Source organism: Cherax quadricarinatus, chromosome 2 (genome assembly GCF_038502225.1).
Source record: "Cherax quadricarinatus isolate ZL_2023a chromosome 2, ASM3850222v1, whole genome shotgun sequence".
Taxonomy (NCBI): Eukaryota; Metazoa; Arthropoda; class Malacostraca; order Decapoda; family Parastacidae; genus Cherax; species Cherax quadricarinatus.
The window spans coordinates 82,703,747-82,728,764 of NC_091293.1; the positions used below are offsets into that span (position 1 = coordinate 82,703,747).

The 25,018-nt window shown below is 41.5% G+C and overlaps 1 protein-coding gene and 1 non-coding gene across 5 annotated transcripts in view; both read right to left on the bottom strand.

Moving 5' to 3' along the window:
• The window catches only part of CaMKI (Calcium/calmodulin-dependent protein kinase I), a 919,698-nt gene that overhangs the window by 611,248 nt on the left and 283,432 nt on the right, over positions 1-25,018 (bottom strand). The gene's annotated exons all lie outside the window — the stretch shown is intronic.
• On the bottom strand, positions 8,015-8,086 carry TRNAG-UCC (transfer RNA glycine (anticodon UCC)). The gene has a single exon. It is a non-coding gene; the product is annotated as a tRNA-Gly (tRNA).

Consider the following 25,018-nt stretch of genomic DNA (forward strand, 5'->3'; position numbering starts at 1 on the left):
CGAGGAATCAGGGACAAATGTTCACTGAAGAATCAGGGACAAGTGTTCAATGAGGAGTCAGGGACATGTGTTCACTTTTAAGAAAAGTGGCCTGTCTCCTGGTCTGTTCCTCTCTCGCCTCTCTCCCACCTTGCCGCCTGTGTCTCATCCATCCGATTTTTCTGGCATAGACTGTGCAGAGGCTGCTGCCTGTTTAATCAAAATTTGCAGTGGCTTTGTGTGCTTATGCTTTTGTGTATATGTGTATTTACCTATATGTAGTTGCAGGGGTCAAGTCACAGCTTCGCTGGTCGCCACTGGGTCCACTCTCTCATGGCTCCAAGAACCATATCGTGCCTCTTCTTGAAGCTATATATGGATCTCGCCTCTACTACTTTATTCTCCAGATGGTTCCATTTCCTGACAACCACAAGGCTGAAGAAATGCTTCATAACATCCCTATGACTCATCTGTGTTTTCATATCGTCCCTAACCTTCCTGTCCTCCAGTGTTATCAGGTTAAGTTCCCTTAACCTCTCCTCATAGGACATAACCCTTAACTCTGGGACTAGTCTTACTGCAAACCTCTGCTCTTCCTTCAATTTCCTGACGTGCCTGACCAGATGTAGGCTCCATACTAGTGCTGCTTACTCCGACATGGGTCTGACGTACACAGTGTGTGGGTCTGACGTACACGGTGCATGGGTCTGACGTACACAGTGTCGAAACGTTATTCTTAGGTTTGCTAGGAGCCCCTATGCTGAAGCAGTTATTTGGCCGATGTGCGCCTCAGGGGATGTTCTTGGTATAACGCTTATCCCCGAGATCCCTCTCCTTAAGTGAGGTTTGCAGCCTTTGACCTATATACTCCGTTTCTGGTGTGTGTGTGTGTGTGTGTGTGTGTGTGTGTGTGTGTGTGTGTGTGTGTGTGTGTGTGTGTGTGTGTGTGTGTGTGTGTGTGTGTGTGTGTGTGTTTACTCCTCCCTCAGCAGGTAGAGTGAGTTATGCTGGTGGTGTCCTGCATGGCCCTCAAGTGCCTTCATACTGCCTCTGAAATAGCTCTGTGTTTGCCCTTAAGTGTCAACCTTCATGTAATTAAGTGTTTTACTGCCCCAGTAAAATTCGATGACCTCTTTTCAAAGCAACCTCATCGTGTGTGTGTGTGAGAGAGAGAGAGAGAGAGAGAGAGAGAGAGAGAGAGAAAGAGAATTGACTTTATTCCGTGATCTTCGAGCGTTACCGTCGTGGTAGCAAGAGTTAGAAGGTTGATGGAATACTAGTATCAGTTGAGGTAAAAAAAAAATCCAGTTTGTTATTGCTCGAAGAGATTCCTTTGACAGTTGTTTTAGTATCAGTTTATGGCTGCTTGGAGGAAGTAACGTATACAGATGTGTATGTGCATAACTAGGCTTCATTTTGGCAACATTTCGTACAAACTGTATTGAAAAACTCTACTCTGAACTAAACGTAGTCCACATAAAGTTATGTTGTGCGTGATTGTGGCTTTGTTAAATTATCTGGAGGTTTAAGACTGAACCGACTTAGGTACAGCACTAGGTTATCATCGACGTACCTTAATCATGGTGTGGAATTTCTCTGTCTCTAGGTACAAGTAATGATTTTGAATGGAGTACCTAGTGGCTGAGCTTACCATCAAATTTACCTTAGAAAATAGTCAACTCGTCTTCTTAGACGTCCATCTATGCAGAACGCCTAATACTAACATCCTTTCTTTCAAAGTGTACAGGAAACTCACCAACAAGGAAGACCTGATACACACTTTGATGTGGCAAACAACCTTATACCACTTGCTAAGAGTAATATCAAATTGGCTACACTTTCTACCGCCTCCTCCAACGATTACACCAAAAAGAAGCCTTCCTGTACTTCCCTTGTATCTACCACTGTGACAAGTACGTGGGACAGACTGGTACGAGTCTCTGTGTTAACATCAAGAAACGCAAATATGCGTGTAAGAAGGATAACCAAAGTAATGCCTTTGTGATTCGTAAGGGCTTAGACATCCAACAGACTTGTGTGAATATGTCAGATAACAGTGAGTGGAGGTAAGTGGTTTTATGATTTGACAAGCTGTTGGAGTGTAAGCAAGGTAACATTTATGAAGATTCTCAGTAAATCCTTCAGAATGCCTGCACTATGAAGGAAGGGTGGGCATGTGGCTTGGAGGGACATTTGAACTATGATGCCAAAGCAAGACAGTGATTGAATAACTGACGGTAAAAGTGCTTTCCTTTTTTTCTAGGTCACCTTATCTCGGTGGGGTATGATCGGTGTAGAAAAAAAATTGAAATCAAGTCTAACTTGGCATCAATGATATGCCAGTATTCAGTAGTATCCCCGAGTGCAGTAATAAATACGACAGAGTAATAAAGAGGACGTTATACACCGTCTCTTCCACAATGACACATATGATTCTCATACACACATCACTCCGCAACACAACCATCACACAAACACAAGAATGAAGGAACACTGCAAGACTTGCTCTAATATTTATCCAAACCCCATATTTCAAGACTCCCCATGACTCCAGATGGTTCCCTCACAACACCTCAGCTCTCCTACTCTCACTGAACTTCAGGTTGTACCAATCTTATATAAACATATTTGTTCAGGTACCATGTTAGTGATCAAGTTGCCAGGACCTAGACCTTTCATAAATAAAATGTCCCAAGTGTTTGTTCATATGTTTTAATCCATAATTCGTCTGCTTGGACAAGACTAGTAGCTCTGGGTTCCCCAAAAGATAACCTTGATAACCCACAATCTCTCTCTCTCTCTCTCTCTCTCTCTCTCTCTCTCTCTCTCTCTCTCTCTCTCTCTCTCTCTCCAATGCATAAATCACACAATATTTCATTCTCACATTTTCTCCCAATGCATCATGGTAATACGTTTGTGATAAGCGAGCTTGCCAATACAATGAGTGAAGGCGCTGCAAACCCACTAAAGGAAATCACCAGCAAACAGTTCGACAAAAAATCGCCTCACATTTTCGTCAGAGCGCATAATGCCTGACGAAAGTATAGACGGTGGGAGATGGAAGATACCACAAAATTATAGAGGCGATGGAAATTGAGGATCGCTAACTCACACAATAATACCATCAAGCACGTAGCAGAGAAGGTTCAAGGACCGCTGGATGTCAGGCTTCAACTCTCCGTTGTGTTGACAAGCTAAGTTGTAGAAGGATCTAACCCTGTTAAATAAATGGTTATGATTATAACATTAATTTTTAAAGGGGTGGTGGACCGGTAAGCCAGTGGAAGGCTTCGGCCAGAAGTCCAAAGACTCCAACGGCTGGTCATCATATGGCAAAGACCTGCGTCATGAAACGCTTGTCCTGTTTAATGACAAACCTAACCTAACCTAACCTAACCTAACCTAACCTAACCTAACCTAACCTAACCTAACCTAACCTTACCTTACCTAACCTTACCTAACCTAACCTTACCTAACTTAACCTAGCCTAACATAACCTAACCTAACCTAACCTAACCTAACCTTACCTTACCTAACCTTACCTAACCTAACCTAACCTAACTTACCCTAACCTAACCTAACCTAACTTAACCTAACCTAACCTAACCTAACCTAACCTAACCTAACCTAAACTAACATAACCTTACCTTACCTTACCTTACCTTACCTAACCTTACCTAACCTAACCTTACCTAACTTAACCTAGCCTAACATAACCTAACCTAACCTAACCTAACCTAACCTTACCTTACCTAACCTTACCTAACCTAACCTAACCTAACTTACCCTAACCTAACCTAACCTAACCTAACCTAACCTAACCTAACTTAACCTAACTTAACCTAACCTAACCTAACCTAACCTAACCTAACCTAACTTAACCTAACCTAACCTAACCTAACCTAACGTAACCTAACCTCATCTGCTGAGGACGCGGTTAACCTCCAAGAAGATATAAACAAAGTTTTCCAGTGGGCAACGGTAAACAATATGATGTTCAATGAGGACAAATTCCAACTACTCCGTTATGGAAAACTGGAGGAGATAATAACTAGAACAGAGTATACTACTGACTCCGGCCATACAATAGAGCGGAAAAATAATGTAAGGGACCTGGGAGTAGTAATGTCTGAGGATCTCACTTTCAAGGATCACAACAGTGCCACGATCGCACGTGCAAAGAAAATGATAGGATGGATAATGAGAACTTTCAAAACGAGAGATGCCAAGCCCATGATGATCCTTTTCAAATCACTTGTTCTCTCTAGGCTGGAATACTGCTGTACATTAACATCTCCATACAAAGCAGGTGAAATCGCAGATCTAGAGAGTGTACAGAGATCCTTTACTGCACGTATAAGTTCTGTCAAGCACCTTAACTACTGGGAACGCTTGGAAGCACTTGACTTGTACTCGTTGGAACGCAGGAGGGAGAGATATATCATAATCTACACTTGGAAAATCTTGGAAGGAATGGTCCCAAATCTGCACACAGAAATCACTCCCTACGAAAGTAAAAGACTGGGCAGGCGATGCAAAATGCCGCCAATAAAAAGTAGGGGCGCCATTGGTACACTAAGAGAAAACAGCATAAGTGTCCGGGGCCCAAAACTGTTCAACAGCCTCCCACCAAGCATTAGGGGAATTGCCAATAAACCCCTGGCTGCCTTCAAGAGAGAGCTGGACAGATACCTAAAGTCAGTGCCGGATCAGCCGGGCTGTGGCTCGTACGTCGGACTGCGTGCGGCCAGCAGTAACAGCCTAGTTGATCAGGCCCTGATCCATCGGGAGGCCTGGTCATGGACCGGGCCGCGGGGGCGTTGATCCCCGGAATAACCACCAGGTAACCTCCAGGTAACCTAACCTAACTTAACCTAACTTAACCTAACCTAACCTAACCTAACCTAACCTAACTTAACTTAACTAAACTTAACTTAACTTAACTTAACTTAACTTAACTTAACTTAACTTAACTTAACTTAACTTAACTTAACTTAACTTAACTTAACCTAACCTAACCTAACCTAACCTAACCTAACCTAACCTAACTTAACCTAACCTAGCCTAACCTAACTTAACCTAACCTAACCTAACCTAACCTAACCTAACCTAACTTAACCTTACCTAACCTAACCTAACCTAACCTAACTTAACCTAACCTAACTTAACCTAACCTAACCTAACCTAACCTAACCCTGTCTGTGTTAGAGCACCATGTTTGCGTCTGAGCACCTTGTCTGTATCAGAACACCTTGTCTGTGTTAGAGCCATTTGTCTGTGTTAGAGAACCTTGTCTGTGTTAGAGCACCCTATGTCAGAGCACCTTGTCTGTGCCAGAGCACCTTGTCTGTGTTAGAGAACCCTATTTGTGTAATAAAGTTGGTAGAATTACCGACAATATGTAAAGTAAAAGGACACAAGTGCAACCAGTGTGACATTTATTGTGGCAACGTTTCGCTCTCCAGGAGCTTTATCAAGCTTGATAAAGCTCCTGGAGAGCGAAACGTTGCCACAATAAATGTCACATTAGTTGCACTTGTGTCCTTTTAACCCTATTTGTGTTAGAGCACCTTGTCTGTGTCAGAGCACCTTGTCTGTGTTAGAGCACCTCGTGTGTGTCAGAGCACTTGTCTGTGTCAGAGCACTTTGTCTGTGCTAGAGCACCTTGTCTGTGTCAGAGCACCTTGTCTTCGCCAGAGAACGTTGTCTGCGACAGAGAACGTTGTCTGCGACAGAGAACGTTGTCTGCGACAGAGAACGTTGTCTGCGACAAAGAACATTGTCTGTGCCATAGTCACTCATAGCAGAAGCAGCAGCAGCAACAACAACAGCAACAACACCACCAACATTAATAACAGCCAAAGCAGTAGCAAGAGAAGAAGCAGCAGCAGTGTCGGTAATATTGTTAGCAACAGCACCTGCAACAGTATCAACAAGAGCAACGTCACCAGTGTCATACCAGGAGCAGGAAGGGGAGGTTGGGGCGGTGTTGGGAGGAGTTAACCTACCACTTCCTCTCCTAATAGACCATTTTCCCTATTGTAACTCCACTGAATCATACTAATCAGTTTCAGAGAATTTGTACTGTGAAAATTATATATTATTACATAAAAGATTACATTCATTTTTTGTCCTAATAATGAAAGTAATAGTAATGTAAAATTACTAGGTTACTGGGAGGAAAATATTGTACTGGGAGTGATTACAATGATTTGTTATTACTATGGAAATAGAATTTCAAAATGCAGTGATACTAAGCACTTACTAACAGTAACTCCACAATAGTTCATTTTAGTTTCCACCAAGTCCTTCATTGCTAGTTACAGAAGAGGCTTCACCTTTTGCAGGAGGTTTCTCAAGACCAGTCGCCTGCTGCTCCTCCTGCCAGTTCTTGCCTCTCCTTATACTGAAGGATCAAGGACTCCCTAAGATCAGTCAATCCTAATAACCGAGCGATAATGTTGCAACATTGCAGCAGCAACGGTAGCAACACTAACCCCAACAATAACAGCAACAGCAGCAACTAATCCTAACAACAGCAGCAAAGCCAGAAACTACAGGCAGTAGCAAGACAATAGCAGTAGCCAGAGCAGCACCCGCAGCAGCAGTAGCATGATATAACAGCAACGACACTAACAGTACACCGGCAACAACTGCAACAGTAGCCATATCAGCAATGACAGCAGAAACTATAACAATAAAAGGAGTAGCAGCAGCAATAGCAACATCGGGAGCATCAACGGAACAGCAGTTACAGCAACATCAACAAGGGGAGAAGATGCAAAAACAGAAGCTGCAGCAGCAGCAACACCTTGCAACGACAACAGGAGCAGAAGCAAAAACAGAAACAATAGTAGAAGAAGTAGTGTCCCATGGGTTCCGAAACGTGGATTGGGTAATAACATTCACTTAGACGGTAAGTATGTATATTCGACGGACTATATGGGAAGCGTCAAGCCAGACCTGCGTCTCTCCTGTCTATCCTTCAACTGACTCACGAATGATGCCTGGGTGAGCAGCATTCAAAAAATGCTAGGGCCAGCGGTAACGTCAGTGAATAACAAGTGATTCACACAAACGGTTGGTAGTGAGTCATTACTAATGACACTGGTAACTGGTTACCAGTAACTGGTACTACTGAGATAACTGGTACTACTGAGAGCTCAGCGATGCTAACGCATGTCATCCCGACATACAGCTAATACAAACTAGAGACGACAGACGTACGGGTTGGGCTGATTCTATACAGTGTCAAAGTACACATCAATTGAACATTATAACATACATAAGGAGAAGATCAGGATGGAAACTAATGTAATGGAACTTATTGTAATGCATTACAAGGTATGATATATCACAACTCATAGAGTGAAGCTCAATATTGGGATTATACAACAAAAGTGAAAAAAGAAATTGATCGATCGATCTGTATTCATGTGATCTACTGATTCTGAGGAAGGAATATATACAAAGAAAGAAGTGTTTAACAGAAAAGGCAGACTTGGTGCACTCAAATCTAGACTATTAAATCTCAGAATTCGGAGAGAACGTGAACACACACACACACAAAAAAGCTACAGCAACAGCAACAAGGGGAGAAGATGCAAAAACAGAAGCTACAGCAGCAGCAGCAGCAGCACCTTGCAACAACAACAAGAGCAGAAGCAAGAACAGAAACAATAATAGAAGGAGAATTAGCAACAATAACAAAAGCAGAAGAAACAGCAGAAACAGCAACAGTAGCTGTATCAACAGAACCAGCAACAACAACAATAACAAAAGAAGAAGCAACAGTAGAAACACTAACAATAGCAGTATCAACAGAGCCAGCAACAACAAAAGCAGTAGAATGAACAAAACTACCAGCAACAGCAATAACAGTGGTATCTAAATAGTGAATAAACAGGCAACACGTCTAGTTACCTCTGACTCAAATACACATACACACCATACATAGCTTTAAGACGAGGTATGATAAAGCTCATGGAGCAGGGAGAGAGTGGACCTAGTGTGTGCTCACCTAGTAAAGTAATTCTGCGATGGCCGGGAATCGAACCCGGGTCAACTGCTTGGAAGGCAGCTATGCTCACCACTATACCACCATCGCTACGACCCGGGTCTTCTCACAGTGTGTGTGTATGTGTGTGTACTCACCTAATTGTACTCACCTAATTGTGGTTGCAGGGGTCGAGACTCAGCTCCTGGCCCCGCCTCTTCACCGACTGCTACTAGGTCCTCTCTCCCCCTACTCCATGAGCTTTATCATACCTCGTCTTAAAACTATGTATAGTTCCTTCCTCCACTACATCGCTTGCCAGACTATACCACTTCCTAACTACTCTATGAAGAAATACTTCCTAACATCCCTTTGACTCATTTGAGTCTTCAGCTTCCAATTGTGACCCCTTGTTTCTGTGTCCCATCTCTGGAACATCCTGTCTCTGTCCATCTTGTCTATTCCATGCAGTATTTTGTATGTCGTTATCATGTCTTCCCTGACCCTCCTGTCCTCCAGTGTCGTCAGTCCGATTTCCCTTAACCTTTCTGCGTAGGACATTTCTCTAAGCTCTGGAACTAACCTTGTTGCAAACCTTTGCACTTTCTCAAATTTCTTGACATGTTCGACCAGGTGTGGCTTCCAAACTGGTGCTGCGTACTCCAGTATGGACCTGACGTACACAGTGTATAAAGTCTTAACGATTGCTTACTGAGGTATCGAAACGCTATTTTCAGGTTTGCCAAGCGCCCATATGCCGCAGCAGTTATCTGGTTAATGTGTGCTTATGGCGACGTATTCGGTATTATACTCAATCCTAGCTCTTTCTCCTTGAGTGAGGTTTGCAGCCTCTGGCCTCCTAGCCTATACTCTGTCTGCGGTCTTCTTTGCCCTTCTCCGATCTTCATGACTTTGCATTTGGCAGGGTTAAATTCTAGGAGCCAGTTGATGGACCACGCTTCCAGCGTGTCCAGGTCTCTTTGTAGACCTGTCTGGTCTGCATCTGCTTTAATTCTCCTCATTAACCTCATCATCTGAGTCTATTCCTTCCGTCATGTCGGCCACATGTACCAAGAATAGCACTGGTCCCAGGACTGACCCCTGTGGGACCCCGCTCGTCACAGGTGCCCACTGTGATACCTCATTCCGGACCATGACTCGCTGTTGTCTCCCTGTTAGGTATTCTCTGATTCATTGCAGTGCCCTTCCTGTTATACGTGCCTGATCCTTTAGCTTCTGTATTAATCTCTTGTTAGGAACTGTGTCGAAGACCTTCTCGCAGTCCAAGAAAATGCAATCAACCCACCCCTCTCTCTCATTTCCTAGTTCAGTTACCTTGTCATAAAACTCTAGTAGGTTTGTGACACAGGACTTGCCTTCCATGAATCTGTGCTGGTTGTCGTCTATAATCTTGTGCTCCTCCAGGTGCTCCACTACTCTCCTCCTGATAATCTTCTCCATGACTTTGCATACTATACACGTCAGTGACACTGGTCTATAGTTTAGTGCTTCATTTATGTCTCCTTTCCATCTTCCATACTCCAGGTAGTTGCCCAGTTTCAAGGGAAGTGTTGAAGATTTTGGTTAGTGGCACACACAGTGTCTCGGCTCCCTCTCTAAGGACCCACAGAGAGATGTTGTCCGGTCCCACCGCCTTTGAGGTATCAAGGTCACTTAGGAGCTTCTCCACCTCCTCCTCAGTTGTGTTTAATTCATCCAACACTTGTTGGTATATCCCTTGTTGACATACCCCACTGTTTTGTCTTCCCAGTGTCCCTTCAGCCTCTGCTGTAAATGCTTCCTGAAACCTCATGTTGAGCTCCTCACATACTTCTTGGTCATTTTTCGTGAGCTCCCCACCTTCTTTGCTCAGCCTGATTACCTGGTCCTTGGCTGTTGTCTTCCTCCTGATGTGGCTGTAAAGCAGTTTCGGATCAGACTTGACTTTCGAAGCTATGTCGTTTTCGTACTGCCGCTGATCCTTCCTCCTTATCTGTGCATACTCGTTTCTGGCATGTCGACTAATCTCTTTATTTTCCTGTGTCCTTTGCCTTCTGTGCTTTTTTCCATTCTCTAGAGCACTTAGTTTTTGCCTCCCTACACCTTCAGGTGAACCAAGGGCTCGTTCTGTCCATCCCATTATTTCTGTTGTCCTTGGGAACAAACCTTTCCTTTGCCTCTTTGCATTTTGTTGTTACGTAGTCCATCATTTCGTTTACTGACTTTCCTACCAACTCTCGATCCCACTGAACCTCCCGCAGGAAGGTCCTCGTGCCTGTGTAGTCCCTCCTTTTATAGTTTGGCATTTCCCTTTCTACTCCTGTTACCCTCTCCACTTGTAGCTCCACGATCTATTCAGAACTCAGGACCATGTGGTCACTAGCTCCAAGGGACCTTTCATATTTGATGTCCTCAGTGTCTGAGCTACTCAGGGTGAACACAAGGTCCAGTCTTGCTGGTTTATCCTCCTCTCTCTCTCTCTGGTTGTGTCCCTAACATGTTGGTGCATAAGGTTTGCCAGTACCACATCTATCATCTTGGCTCTCCATGTTTCGGGACATCCATGTGGCTCCAGGTTTTCCCAAACAATCTCCCTGTGATTGAAATGGCCCATAACCAGTAACTTCGCTCTTCTCGAGTGGGCCCTTCTTGCCACCTCATCTAGTGTGTGTCTATCCGTGCGAGCGTGCGAGCGTGCGTGCTTGCGTGCGTGCGTGTTTGTCCGTGTACGCGTGCGCGCATTTTGATTTCCCCATGATTGGCGTGATGTAATTGAACTCTGTCATACATACCCCTGAATCTGTGCTACCTTGGTCTCCATCTCCATTAATCTTAAATTATAAGAACGTCTTCTAATATACCAATAGTTCATATTGGTGTCCAGTGCTCTCTCTCTCTCTCTCTCTCTCTCTCTCTCTCTCTCTCTCTCTCTCTCTCTCTCTCTCTCTCTCTCTCTCTCTCTCTCTCTCTCTCTCTCTCTCTCTCTCTCTCTCGTTCTATCTGTCCTTGTCTACTGTATCGCTGCTTTAAATTTTTAAGGGTTTTGTAAGTCATGATTCTATATGGTTCTCTCTTCCTCCAGGATTAAATTCATATATGCTACCACTGCGGCTCTAGACTCATTAGATGAGTTCACTTCTGAAATGAAGGTGTTGGTTCTGTTTTCCACTAACGGGTCAGAGGAACTCCAGCAAAATCATTTATTCTTTTTATTAAGATTTTGGAGCACTGACTGGCTGCTGAATCAGTATATTTAGTTTTATCTAATCGATACCTGGAGAGGATTTCGGGGGTCAACGCCCCCGTGGCTCGGTCTGTGATCAGGCCTCATGGTGGATCAGGGTCTGATCAACCAAACACCAGGGACTGATGTTTGCTTTAATTCATGGACTGGTAATTTGCGTTCAGATTTCTCTCTCCATCCATGCTATTGTTACTTGTTTTATTCCCGATTTGTTTCTAGATCTATGGAAGTCTGGTTTATGTAAACAGAACCGAAACCTTTGCAAAGACTCTGCAAACCCCGTCAAACATTTTGAAAGATAAAAATTTGCATATCTTTGTGTGATGTTTAGGGTTGTCTGATATATCAGTGGAATGATACATCTAATGAGCTGATTTCATGTGTTTCCGCTGATTCTCGTTGCTCAGTATACTTAAGACATTTTGAAAATGGTGGACCGGCAAGCCAGCGGAAGGCCTCGGTTAGATGACCAAAAGCTGCAGCTGCGGGTCATCATATGACTAAGACCCGCGTCAGGAAAACACTTATCGTGTTTCCTGACGAACCTTACCTAACATCATTGCTCGGTTGTTTTGGTAATTGATCAGTAAAATAGTATGAAATTTTACGGTGACAAAAGAGGCAGTGTGAATTTTAAATTTGTCTTTCGAAACTTGGAGCAGCAATTCCTAAATACTCAAAAAAAAAAAAAAAAAAAAAGCCTATGGCTACATCCTCCCATTTTTCAAGTGTAATTAGTAATTTTTTAGCCTTAAACTAGAGTGACATACACTCAGCATATGACGTTAGTTGCAATTAAAAAAAAAGTAGTACCCGTGATTGAGAGCGAAATACAACATCGAAGAGATTTGCGTGACATTTAAGCAGCGCAGATTAATCTCGAAGTGGTACTGGAAATCTGAGAATGTTCGTGTGAAGTTCAAAGACAGTGGAAACGTAAATTTGCAACCCAGTGTCCAACACAACAATTTCAAGATTTTATGATAAATTTAGTACTAAGGGTACTATGGAAACAGTGTAAAAGGCGTGTAAAAGGCGTGTAAAAGGCGTGTAAAAGCCGTGTAAAAGCCCCGATCTGGGAGAACCTCGCTCGTCAACGACTGGGGAAAAATTATGCATTCGGGTTACGGAAATTTACGCAGTCACTACAAAAAAAATCTGTAAGGCGATGTGCTAATGAAACAGGAATTAGCAGAGAGGTGTACACCGGAAGGCTGACAAGGAACATTTTAGTCTGATTAGGCAACATTCAAATTCATCGAGACAGGGAACTGACATAATTGCATGTACTGTCTTCTGATAATCCGAATGCTTTTGTAGACAGGACATTGAATTTACCAATACTTTTAAAAGTCCGGTCTGGTGTGTCATCCAGGGATACTGTGGTATCGTACTTCTCTGAAGGAACAGCTACTGTTGCTGAATATCTCAGCATATTTGAAATATAGCTTATATCTGCCGTTCTTCAGGTGTCTGGAGATGAGGAAATCCACTACCAAGAAGACGAGGTGCCGCCATATTTCTATCGTGATGACAGTTTCCCAAGACTGATGGATGAGAGAGGTGTAAACACAAGTGTCGAGTACCTCCCGACGTTTGCCTGATTTGACTCCAAAAGATTTTAACTTGCAGGGTTCCTTGAAAGATTTAGTGTAGAGTACGACACCAGCAGTACTCCACGAACTGAGGCATACAGTTTAACAATCATCCACAGACACGTTGATGGACTTCATTCGCTGTTATTCTTCATTGTCAGTAGTGTAGAAGTTAATGGTCATCATACTAAATAACGAGTTTTAACTCTTAATTATAAATAAATCTTGTTTAACGTGTACAAGTTGCTTTCGTAATACTGCATATCAGTTCCTACAAACACTGGAATTAAATTTATCATCCTCGAAGTGCGTCTAGGAAAGGAACCAACTGGCCACAAGATTGATCAGCGCCATCTGAACACTGGATTCAGCAATATTAAGTCTGTGTGTAGCCGTCGAGAAAGTATTGTAATAAGACCAATGCTATAGAAATAATAATACTGAAAGGACCAGACATTATAACATAAGGAAGGTCACTAGTACAGCACTAATTACCTCAAAGTCATGATAAAGTTGAGCCACAGACCTCGCTGATGTAATGGAAGTCATGGTTCGTAAATAGAGAACTTCCACTGGTTCCGCTACTAGACTGGCCACTAGTTTCCTTGTAGGAAATTAAAGTATTTCTCTACAGTTCGATTAATAAAGGTTTTGTTCACCTTATGGACCTGATCTAACTCTACTAGTCGGCCCCGCCCACATGTGACCACATCTATTACTGCTGCATCGCCAAACTCCTTCCACTGGCTCCAGTATTAGACTGATGAAACCCCTAGTGGACTGAACGTCTCTTAGTAAAGATGCCATATAGCTGCACATGTGTCTTAGTCATTATCATACATATAGTAGCTGCAAGGTCTTGTGAGTCGCAACTCTACTGAAGACACATCTTATGTCTAATTTCTCTCCCTCTCTTTATATATATATATATATATATATATATATATATATATATATATATATATATATATATATATATATATATATATATATATATATATATATATATATATATATATATATATATATGCAAAACAACCACTCTGAAAGAATAGAGAAATTCCAAGCGCTTTCGTGACTACTCACGAAAGCGCTTGGAATTTCTCTATTCTTTCAGAGTGGTTGTTTTGCATATTCTGAAATCACCTGTTTACTGTGATCTTATTGCACATATACATATATATATATATATATATATATATATATATATATATATATATATATATATATATATATATATATATATATATATATATATATATATATATATATATATATATATATGTCGTGCCGAATAGGTGATACTGGTGAAATAACAAGAACTCATTTAAAATTAAGTTTTTCCTTAAGTTTTCTCTTATACATTTAAAGATATATTTTTTGTCATTTCTATTAATGTAAAAATTACTAATATTGTACCAAAAAACCTTAGGAAACTTACCTAACCTCACTATAACAAGCGCAATTTAATTTGGCCTAATCCAACTAAATACATTTTTAGATACGTTTACAATGATTTAATAATAAACAAACTCAATGAAATATATTTTTTTCGTTAGGTTCAGAGTGATTTTTGCAAAAATTATTGCATACATAAATTTTCGCTTGTCGTATTCGGCAAGAAGACTGTTGCTATTTAAGCTAAAATCGCAATTTTTACCTATTCGGCACGATATACATGAAGAATGAGAGAGAGAGAGAGAGAGAGAGAGAGAGAGAGAGAGAGAGAGAGAGAGAGAGAGAGAGAGAGAGAGAGAGAGAGAGAGAGAGAGAGAGAGAGAGAGAGAGAGAGAGAGAGAGAGAGAGAGAGAGAGAGAGAGAGAGAGAGACAGACAGAGAGTGATCGTAATCAGCAGGACTCGATCCCACTACAGGGAGACGGGTGAGCTTCCCAAGTAACGCTCTTATCCACTGTGATCTTTCTCTGTAAATACTGACGTGTGTCTGCATGGCGCACAGGAGGTCAGAACATACAGGAGATTGATATAGCTTGAATCCATGCTTGAGACTCACTGACGTGCCCGGGCTGGGAAAGAAACATGGCTTGTGAACCAGGCTGCCCAGCTTATGTGGCATTTGTGGCCGAGTGGATAAGAACATCACTTGGGAACCTCGCCCGTCTCCTTTTATTGGGATCGAGGCCTGCCGACTGAGACATTTCTCTGTATATACCCGCCTTTTTTGCGCTATGCATTGATGAATGAAATTAGCCTAGAGTCATCCACACCATCGTGTGTCCTTGGGTAGCGAGTACAACATCCTGTTCCGCTGGATGTGCTAATCTTAAGGATCGTATGGTCCAGTGGATTAGGGCGTCATGTGTTTTCGCCCACCATGAGGCAAGCCAAAGCAGCATGGGTCCGAGTCTTGGCTAGTGCAGTGTTGTTATTGATATATGTAATATATAATATATATATATATATATATATATATATATATATATATATATATATATATATATATATATATATATATATGTGTGTGTGTGTGTATGTAATATATAATATATATATATATATATATATATATATATATATATATATATATATATATATATATAATAATATATATATATATATAAATATATATATATATATATATATATATATATATATATATATATATATATATATATATATATATATATATATATATATATATATATATATATATATATATATATATATATATATATATATATATATATATATATATATATATATATATATATATATATATATATATATATATATAATTTCTTATTTGTAAACTTTATGTTAAGAACATAAGAACATAAGAACGAAGGAACACTGCAGAAGGCCTACTGGCCCATGCGAGGCAGGTCCAAGTCCCTACCGGCTTAAGCCAATGCACCCAACCTAGTCAGGTCAGGTCACATTGACTCAAGGGAGGAACACGGCAACCGACCCGTTAGCACAAGCTATCAGGTCTAACTCACACCCACCCACATCTACTCATGTATTTATCCAACCTATTTTTAAAGCTACACAACGTTCTGGCCTCTATAACGGTACTTGGGAGTTTGTTCCACTCATCCACAACTCTATTACCAAACCAGTACTTTCCTATATCCCTCCTGAATCTGAATTTTTCCAACTTAAAACCATTGCTGCGAGTCCTGTCTAGGCTAGATATTATCAGCACACTATTTACATCCCCTTTATTTATTCCTGTCTTCCACTTATAAACCTCAATCATATCCCCCCTAATTCTACGTCTTTCTAGAGAGTGCAGTTTCAGGGCCCTTAGTCTATCCTCATAGGGAAGGTTTCTGATACATGGGATCATCTTTGTCATCCTCCTTTGTACATTTTCCAGAGAATTTATATCCATTCTGTAATACGGTGACCAAAACTGTGCAGCATAATCTAAATGAGGCCTAACCAAGGATGTATAGAGTTGAAGAACAACCTGAGGACTCCTATTATTTATGCTTCTTGATATGAAGCCAAGGATTCTATTAGCTTTATTGCGAACACTTATGCACTGTTGTCTTGGTTTCAGATTACTGCTAACCAGAACTCCTAAATCTTTTTCGCAATCCGTAATATTAAGATCTACATTATTTAGTTTATATGTGGCATGGTTATTGTCCTGTCCAACATTTAGAACTTTGCATTTGTCTATATTAAACTGCATCTGCCACTTCTCCGACCACTGCATCAGTCTATTCAAATCTTCCTGGAGTGCTCGAATGTCCTCGTCAGAATGAATTCGACGGCCTATTTTGGTGTCATCGGCAAACTTGCCGATGTCGCTCTTTATGCCCTCATCTATGTCGTTTATGTAGATTGTGAACAGCAGGGGGCCCAACACTGACCCCTGTGGAACACCGCTCGTGACGCTTCCCCACTCTGATTTCTCCCCATTTATGCAAACTCTCTGCTGCCTATTTGTCAACCATGCCTCTATCCAGGAAAAAATTTCTCCTCCTATTCCATGTGCTTTAATTTTCCTCAATAGTCTCTGATGTGGGACCCTGTCAAAAGCCTTACTGAAGTCCATATACACAATATCATATTCGTTACCATGATCTACCTCCTCAAATACCTTAGTGAAAAAAGTTAATAAATTCGTAAGGCAGGAACGTCCCTTTGTAAAACCATGCTGAGATTCGTTGATTAATTTATGCTTTTCAAGGTGGCTACGAACTGCCTCGGCAATTATTGATTCCATAAATTTTCCCACTATGGAGGTTAGGCTTATTGGTCTATAGTTCGAAGCTAAGGACCTGTCACCTGTTTTGAAAATAGGTATCACATTTGCCATTTTCCACTTATCTGGCACCATGCCAGTTTGTAGTGATATGTTGAAAAGATTAGCCAAAGGTGTGCTAAGCTCCTCTTTACATTCCTTTAGAACCCTTGCATACAGTTCATCAGGGCCTGGGGATTTGTTAGGTTTTAATTTATCTATTTGCCTAAGGACCATGTCACTTGTGACCCTAATAGTGCACAGTTTATTATCGTCCTGTTCTACATAATTTATCATTACTGGAATATCACTGGTATCCTCCTGTGTAAAAACTGAGAGGAAGTATGTGTTAAAAATTCTACACATTTCCTTATCACTGTCAGTGAGCTGACCCGAGGAACTTTTGAGTGGGCCTATCTTGTCCCTGATCTTACTTCTGTATACCTGAAAGAATCCTTTTGGGTTAGTCTTCGATTCTCTTGCAACTTTAACCTCATAATCTCTTTTTGCTTTTCTAATTCCCTTTTTTATTTCTCTCTTTAACTGAATATATCGATTTCTTAATTGCCCCTCTCCTCTTTTGATTTGCCTATATATGCCTCTCTTTTGACCAATCAGATATTTTAATCTATTGTTCATCCATTTAGGATCATTTTTGTTTGATCTGATTTCCCTATTTGGAACATAATTTGACTGAGCAGCTAGAACTATGCCCTGGAAAGCATCATATCGGCAACCATCACCACCTACCTGACCCCTAGTCAGGTCATTCCAGTTCAGCCCACCTAAGTAATTTTTCAGTCCTATGAAATCAGCCAAGCGAAAGTCAGGGACGGAGACTTGATTGCCATTATTAGGGGAATTCCATGATATGTTAAAACTGAGTGATTTGTGATCACTCTCCCCAAGCTCATCATTAACCTCAAGATTATTAATTAGTGTTTCCCTACTGGCAAGAACCAAGTCAAGGAGGTTATTTCCCCTAGTTGGCTCTGTCACAAACTGTTTTAAAAAACAATCCTGGATCGTATCAAGAAAGTCACCCGACTCTAAATTTCCTGTCAAATTGCTCCAGTCAATCTGTCTATAGTTGAAATCTCCCATTAGCACAACATTTTCGTATGTAGATGCCTTACGAATTTCGTCCCATAGAAGTTTACTGCACTCCCTATCAAGATTCTTGGCACATATAATTAAATCTAGGTAAAATTAAGATGCAAATTAATTTTATTTACAAAACTTACTAAGAACTTACCTAGCACTGCTGCTAACCTTCAGCGCCGCTATCTATTACAGAAGCTAATTGTAAGAGAGCTATGTTAATTTGTAGCTCCTGCGGAGACCATTAACTTCGGCTTTCTTTGGTTCCTCATGATAAGGAACAGAGATCTCTTACCTCTTTATCTGTAGATTTCTGGTTTGTTTACAATGTTGTAGTGTCTATATAAGAGATTGTATTATTATTATTATTATTATTATTATTATTATTATTATTATTATTATTTTCGAAAACAAGCAGCAAACCCGCAGTGTTGCTACGACCTTCACAACTGTGACACCACGCTTGTGTACTGTGGTAACTCAGAGGCTCCTGTCATTTCTAAGTCGTGTGATGCGATACCTTGGAAAGGTCAAAGGTCACTCTGCAGAACAAAGGGTTCCAGCTGTACCCTCCTCTCTGCCCTCCTCTGGCCTCACTTGTGCTGAAGATTATCAACATTTTTCCATCAGAATTGACACCCACCATGGAATATTTTATTCGCTCTTCCTTTGTTTCCCTCTTGTTCACTCTGTGTATATTATAGTGTTCTTGTGTGTTGTTTTATAAATTCTGAGAAAGTTAGTTCAGGCTTATGAGAACTTGAATACGTTTATATGTTTGATATTTTTTTGTGAGCCGATCAACCTTACTTGTTTTAGCCTCGTTACCTATCATGTTACTTTCCTACTGATGGGGCTGTTAAATAGTTCTGATTCAGTTTTCACTATGGTTGCTGTGATTTTTATTGATTTATTATTTCTCTTATTCTTCATTTACTAATTCTCTAATAAATTTGTTGAACTAGGCATAAGAATTAACAACTGGGCGTCTACACCGCAATCCTAATGTTTACAATTGTTTGCAATCCTAATGGCGCTGAAGCTAACTTATGACACTGAGCTTGACTCTATCATCATTACTGATTCTATGTCATCATTGAAGGCTCTTGACTCATATAATGACTCCAACAACATGCTCATTGGAGAAGCCAGGTATAGATACTCAAAAAATCCGGGACAAAGGAATTAATGTACAATTGCTATGGATCCCGCCACACATTGGATTACTCCTTCATGATAAAGTTGATATGTTAGCCAAGAAGAGTATCCAGAAGGAGAATGTAGAATATAACTTTGGTATAACTGTGTCTAGCAGAGAAGTAAATAATGAAAATAATTGTTATAGAAATGCAGTTATAGGGCCGAGTAGATCTATAACCCACTATGATAACATGAACGTAGATAAGTATGTTTATGGAGCAACTTGCAATGTGAACACTGACTGATGTTGTTGTGGCCAGGCTTAGGCTTGGTTACAAGTACTGACTGATGTTGTAGTGGTCAGGCTTAGGCTTGGTTACAAGTACTGACTGATGTTGTAGTGGCCAGTCTTAGGCTTGGTTACAAGTACTGACTGATGTTGTAGTGGCCAGGCTTAGGCTTGGTTACAAGTACTGACTGATGTTGTAGTGGCCAGGCTTAGGCTTGGTTACAAGTACTGACTGATGTTGTAGTGGCCAGGCTTAGGCTTGGTTACAAGTACTGACTGATGTTGTAGTGGCCAGGCTTAGGCTTGGTTACAAGTACTGACTGATGTTGTAGTGGCCAGGCTTAGGCTTGGTTACAAGTACTGACTGATGTTGTAGTGGCCAGGCTTAGGCTTGGTTACAAGTACTGACTGATGTTGTAGTGGCCAGGCTTAGGCTTAGTTACAAGTACTGACTGATGTTGTAGTGGCCAGGCTTAGGCTTGGTTACAAGTACTGACTGATGTTGTAGTGGCCAGGCTTAGGCTTGGTTACAAGTACTGACTGATGTTGTAGTGGCCAGGCTTAGGCTTGGTTACAAGTACTGACTGATGTTGTAGTGGCCAGGCTTAGGCTTGGTTACAAGTACTGACTGATGTTGTAGTGGCCAGGCTTAGGCTTGGTTACAAGTACTGACTGATGTTGTAGTGGCCAGGCGTAGGCTTGGTTACAAGTACTGACTGATGTTGTAGTGGCCAGGCTTAGGCTTGGTTACAAGTACTGACTGATGTTGTAGTGGCCAGACTTAGGCTTGGTTACAAGTACTGACTGATGTTGTAGTGGCCAGGCTTAGGCTTGGTTACAAGTACTGACTGATGTTGTAGTGGCCAGGCTAAGGCTTGGTTACAAGTACTGACTGATGTTGTAGTGGCCAGGCTTAGGCTTGGTTACAAGTACTGACTGATGTTGCAGTGGCTAGGCTTAGGCTTGGTTACAAGTACTGACTGATGTTGTAGTGGCCAGACTTAGGCTTGGTTACAAGTACTGACTGATGTTGTAGTGGTCAGGCTTAGGCTTGGTTACAAGTACTGACTGATGTTGTAGTGGTCAGGCTTAGGCTTGGTTACAAGTACTGACTGATGTTGTAGTGGCCAGGCTTAGGCTTGGTTACAAGTACTGACTGATGTTGTAGTGGCCAGGCTTAGGCTTGGTTACAAATACTGACTGATGTTGTAGTGGCCAGGCTTAGGCTTGGTTACAAGTACTGACTGATGTTGTAGTGGCCAGGCTTAGGCTTGGTTACAAGTACTGACTGATGTTATAGTGGCCAGGCTTAGGCTTGGTTACAAGTACTGACTGATGTTGTAGTGGCTAGGCTTAGGCTTGGTTACAAGTACTGACTGATGTTGTAGTGGCCAGGCTTAGGCTTGGTTACAAGTACTGACTGATGTTGTAGTGGCCAGGCTTAGGCTTGGTTACAAGTACTGACTGATGTTGTAGTGGCCAGACTTAGGCTTGGTTACAAGTACTGACTGATGTTGTAGTGGCCAGGCTTAGGCTTGGTTACAAGTACTGACTGATGTTGTAGTGGCCAGGCTAAGGCTTGGTTACAAGTACTGACTGATGTTGTAGTGGCCAGGCTTAGGCTTGGTTACAAGTACTGACTGATGTTGCAGTGGCTAGGCTTAGGCTTGGTTACAAGTACTGACTGATGTTGTAGTGGCCAGACTTAGGCTTGGTTACAAGTACTGACTGATGTTGTAGTGGTCAGGCTTAGGCTTGGTTACAAGTACTGACTGATGTTGTAGTGGTCAGGCTTAGGCTTGGTTACAAGTACTGACTGATGTTGTAGTGGCCAGGCTTAGGCTTGGTTACAAGTACTGACTGATGTTGTAGTGGCCAGGCTTAGGCTTGGTTACAAATACTGACTGATGTTGTAGTGGCCAGGCTTAGGCTTGGTTACAAGTACTGACTGATGTTGTAGTGGCCAGGCTTAGGCTTGGTTACAAGTACTGACTGATGTTATAGTGGCCAGGCTTAGGCTTGGTTACAAGTACTGACTGATGTTGTAGTGGCTAGGCTTAGGCTTGGTTACAAGTACTGACTGATGTTGTAGTGGCCAGGCTTAGGCTTGGTTACAAGTACTGACTGATGTTGTAGTGGCCAGGCTTAGGCTTGGTTACAAGTACTGACTGATGTTGTAGTGGCTAGGCTTAGGCTTGGTTACAAGTACTGACTGATGTTGTAGTGGCCAGGCTTAGGCTTGGTTACAAGTACTGACTGATGTTATAGTGGCCAGGCTTAGGCTTGGTTACAAGTACTGACTGATGTTGTAGTGGCTAGGCTTAGGCTTGGTTACAAGTACTGACTGATGTTGTAGTGGCTAGGCTTAGGCTTGGTTACAAGTACTGACTGATGTTGTAGTGGCCAGGCTTAGGCTTGGTTACAAGTACTGACTGATGTTGTAGCGGCCAGGCTTAGGCTTGGTTACAAGTACTGACTGATGTTGTAGCGGCCAGGCTTAGGCTTGGTTACAAGTACTGACTGATGTTGTAGTGGCCAGGCTTAGGCTTGGTTACAAGTACTGACTGATGTTGTAGCGGCCAGGCTTAGGCTTGGTTACAAGTACTGACTGATGTTGTAGTGGCCAGGCTTAGGCTTGGTTACAAGTACTGACTGATGTTGTAGCGGCCAGGCTTAGGCTTGGTTACAAGTACTGACTGATGTTGTAGTGGCCAGGCTTAGGCTTGGTTACAAGTACTGACTGATGTTGTACTGGCCAGGCTTAGGCTTGGTTACAAGTACTGACTGATGTTGTAGTGGCCAGGCTTAGGCTTGGTTACAAGTACTGACTGATGTTGTAGTGGCCAGGCTTAGGCTTGGTTACAAGTACTGACTGATGTTGTTGTGGCCAGGCTTAGGCTTGGTTACAAGTACTGACTGATGTTGTAGTGGCCAGGCTTAGACTTGGTTACAAGTACTGACTGATGTTGTAGTGGCCAGGCTTAGGCTTGGTTACAAGTACTTCTGGCAGTTTGGGAGACACACAGATGATGATCAAACTAAATGAAAATTATGTGATCAGGCATATGGTCACACTCTTGAACACTATGTGCTTAATTGTCCACTTATTGAGGAACACAGAGACAGACAGTATAATAACCTATGCGACATGTCAAGATATCTTATTAATGAAAATAAGGTACCAGATATACTAAGCAAATTTCCTTAATTTCCTTGTAACAGATAAGTGAACAGTAGACATAAATCCAAAAGTACACCTGTTAACCCTTTTGGGGCCTAGTTCCTGGTCCTTTTGTGTATCCATATGTTCTTGCGCTACCGTCCACAGGATGGACATGGAATGCACAATAAACTAGCCACTTCGGTGGCTAAGGCTAAAAAAAAAAAAATCTGACTCTGTTCTCTGCTCTAAATTGTACTCTTTATCTTTCACAACTAATTTAGGTTTTATTGTGAGTATAACATTCCCCAATTAACAACAAAACAAGAAAAGCACAAATATATCTACATAGCCCTTCTATGTTTGTGATGGCCAGGTCCCCTCTTTCTCCCTGCCACCTGTCACTCGCTGATTTAACGACTCTCACAGATTACTTGTCCTACGTCTGATTTGTCGGTTCACCAGCACCTTCACATCCTCACAGGTTCTTTGATAGGTTTTCACAAGAAGTTTCTCATTTCAGAATCCGAGAACTTTTCTTTCCTATATTTCTAGTTCAGTTTTTTTTAGCTTCCTTACTCTTTATTATTGGTGGTTGTGACGGCTGATATCATTTACTTCTGAAATTTCGATTGTTCATTATTGGGTTGTAAATAACTGTCACAATTACTTTAGGTTCCATAGTGATTATCTTTTCAGATTTTTTTTTTGTCTAGGAACTATTGACAATACTAGAATTTTACATTTCCTTGAAACTCGAATGTTACCTTATCAATGTTACTTTATCAATAGAGTCATACCCGTTGCTCGTCTGTTTTTTTTTTTATCTTATAATGTGAAGGCCATTTCAGAAAAAAGGATGTTATCATTCGTGTTCGCTCGGTTTCTGTGATCACGATAGGATCTGGATGTTCTATTGTCTTATTTAGCTCGCTGAACTTTGTATATCCTGGTGATTCTTGTGAACATGACTTTGAGATATATTTCACTGTTGTTTTTCCTGTTCCAGACGATGATCCAAGTTTTCTTTTAGCTGGATGTGAGTAAGGATGATTTATGGGAGTGGTAGCAAGGAGCGGTCAGTGTGTATATAGAGGAATGAAAGAGTGAAGGAAAGAAATAGGGAAAATTTTCATAAGTGAATGGGTGTCATTGGAATAGACGGGGAAAAAGGAATGGGGTGTTTTTAGTGGTGGGGCGTTCCAGTCTTTATATCAGCAATGTGAGTCAGTATGAGTTATGTTGATAAATTAGACACATGTGCAACTCTTGGGTATCTTTACTGAGGAAATGTTTCGCCAAGCAGTGACTTCATCAGCCCATACAAAGGAGAATGGTGAAGAACAGGAGGAGTTTGAGGTAATCAGTCCTTCAGCCTTGAGTCGATGTAATCGGTCCATTTATCTACATTCCTGTTAGACAGAGCAACATCTTGGGATATTAATACAGGGAATTCTTCACTTGCCTATCCTTTAGGCATGACCTACTTCCACATTTGGATCTGTTAAGTGTGGTACCATCTACGACTGCTGCACCTCACCTGTCTACAGTATATAAGTCACTTCTTCGCACATATGCTATTCTTTTCAAGATTGATAGGCTAATTACATTGACTCAAGGCTGAGGGACTGATTACCTCAAATTCCTTCTGTTCTTCACCATTCCCCTTTGTATGGACTGATGAAGCTACTGTGTGGCGAAACGTTTCCTCAATAAAGATACTAAAGTGTTGCACATGTCGGTTCTCTGAACCATTTATCAACAGTATGAGTTATGTTGGCATGTGCCTCTTAGTAGTAACCATCCAGAGTACACTCAATATTCTCCCTTATAGTTGGGTGAGTCGTAGATATTGGGCATCAGTACTCAAAGGCGAGCTGAGTTCAGGCCAGTTCAAATCTTGGAGCGATATTGCAAGGTGCCTCTGCAGCTCTTGTACCCACATACTCTTGTACAATAAACGGTAGAAATTATTCGTCTATTACAACTTGACATCATACTATATGCCCAGGTAGGGCATGACATTTATTCTCCCCCTCCTTCCTTCCTTCTTGATAAGAGATGATCCTGTAACGACGTATCTCTGATACGTCTCAAGGGCTCTCCTGCCTACACAGCCAAGCCTAAATTATCCTTACATTCATGGAGAAGCGCTAAACCCGAGCCCAGCCTAAAGTAAGACATTAATGTTGATAGTCTCGTCAGCTTGGGTCATGCTGCTAGCGACGTGAAGTTCAATGGAGTCAATCTTCTCTGGCAGGTTAAATATACAGTGCTAGTCAAAGCATTATTCCGGGTG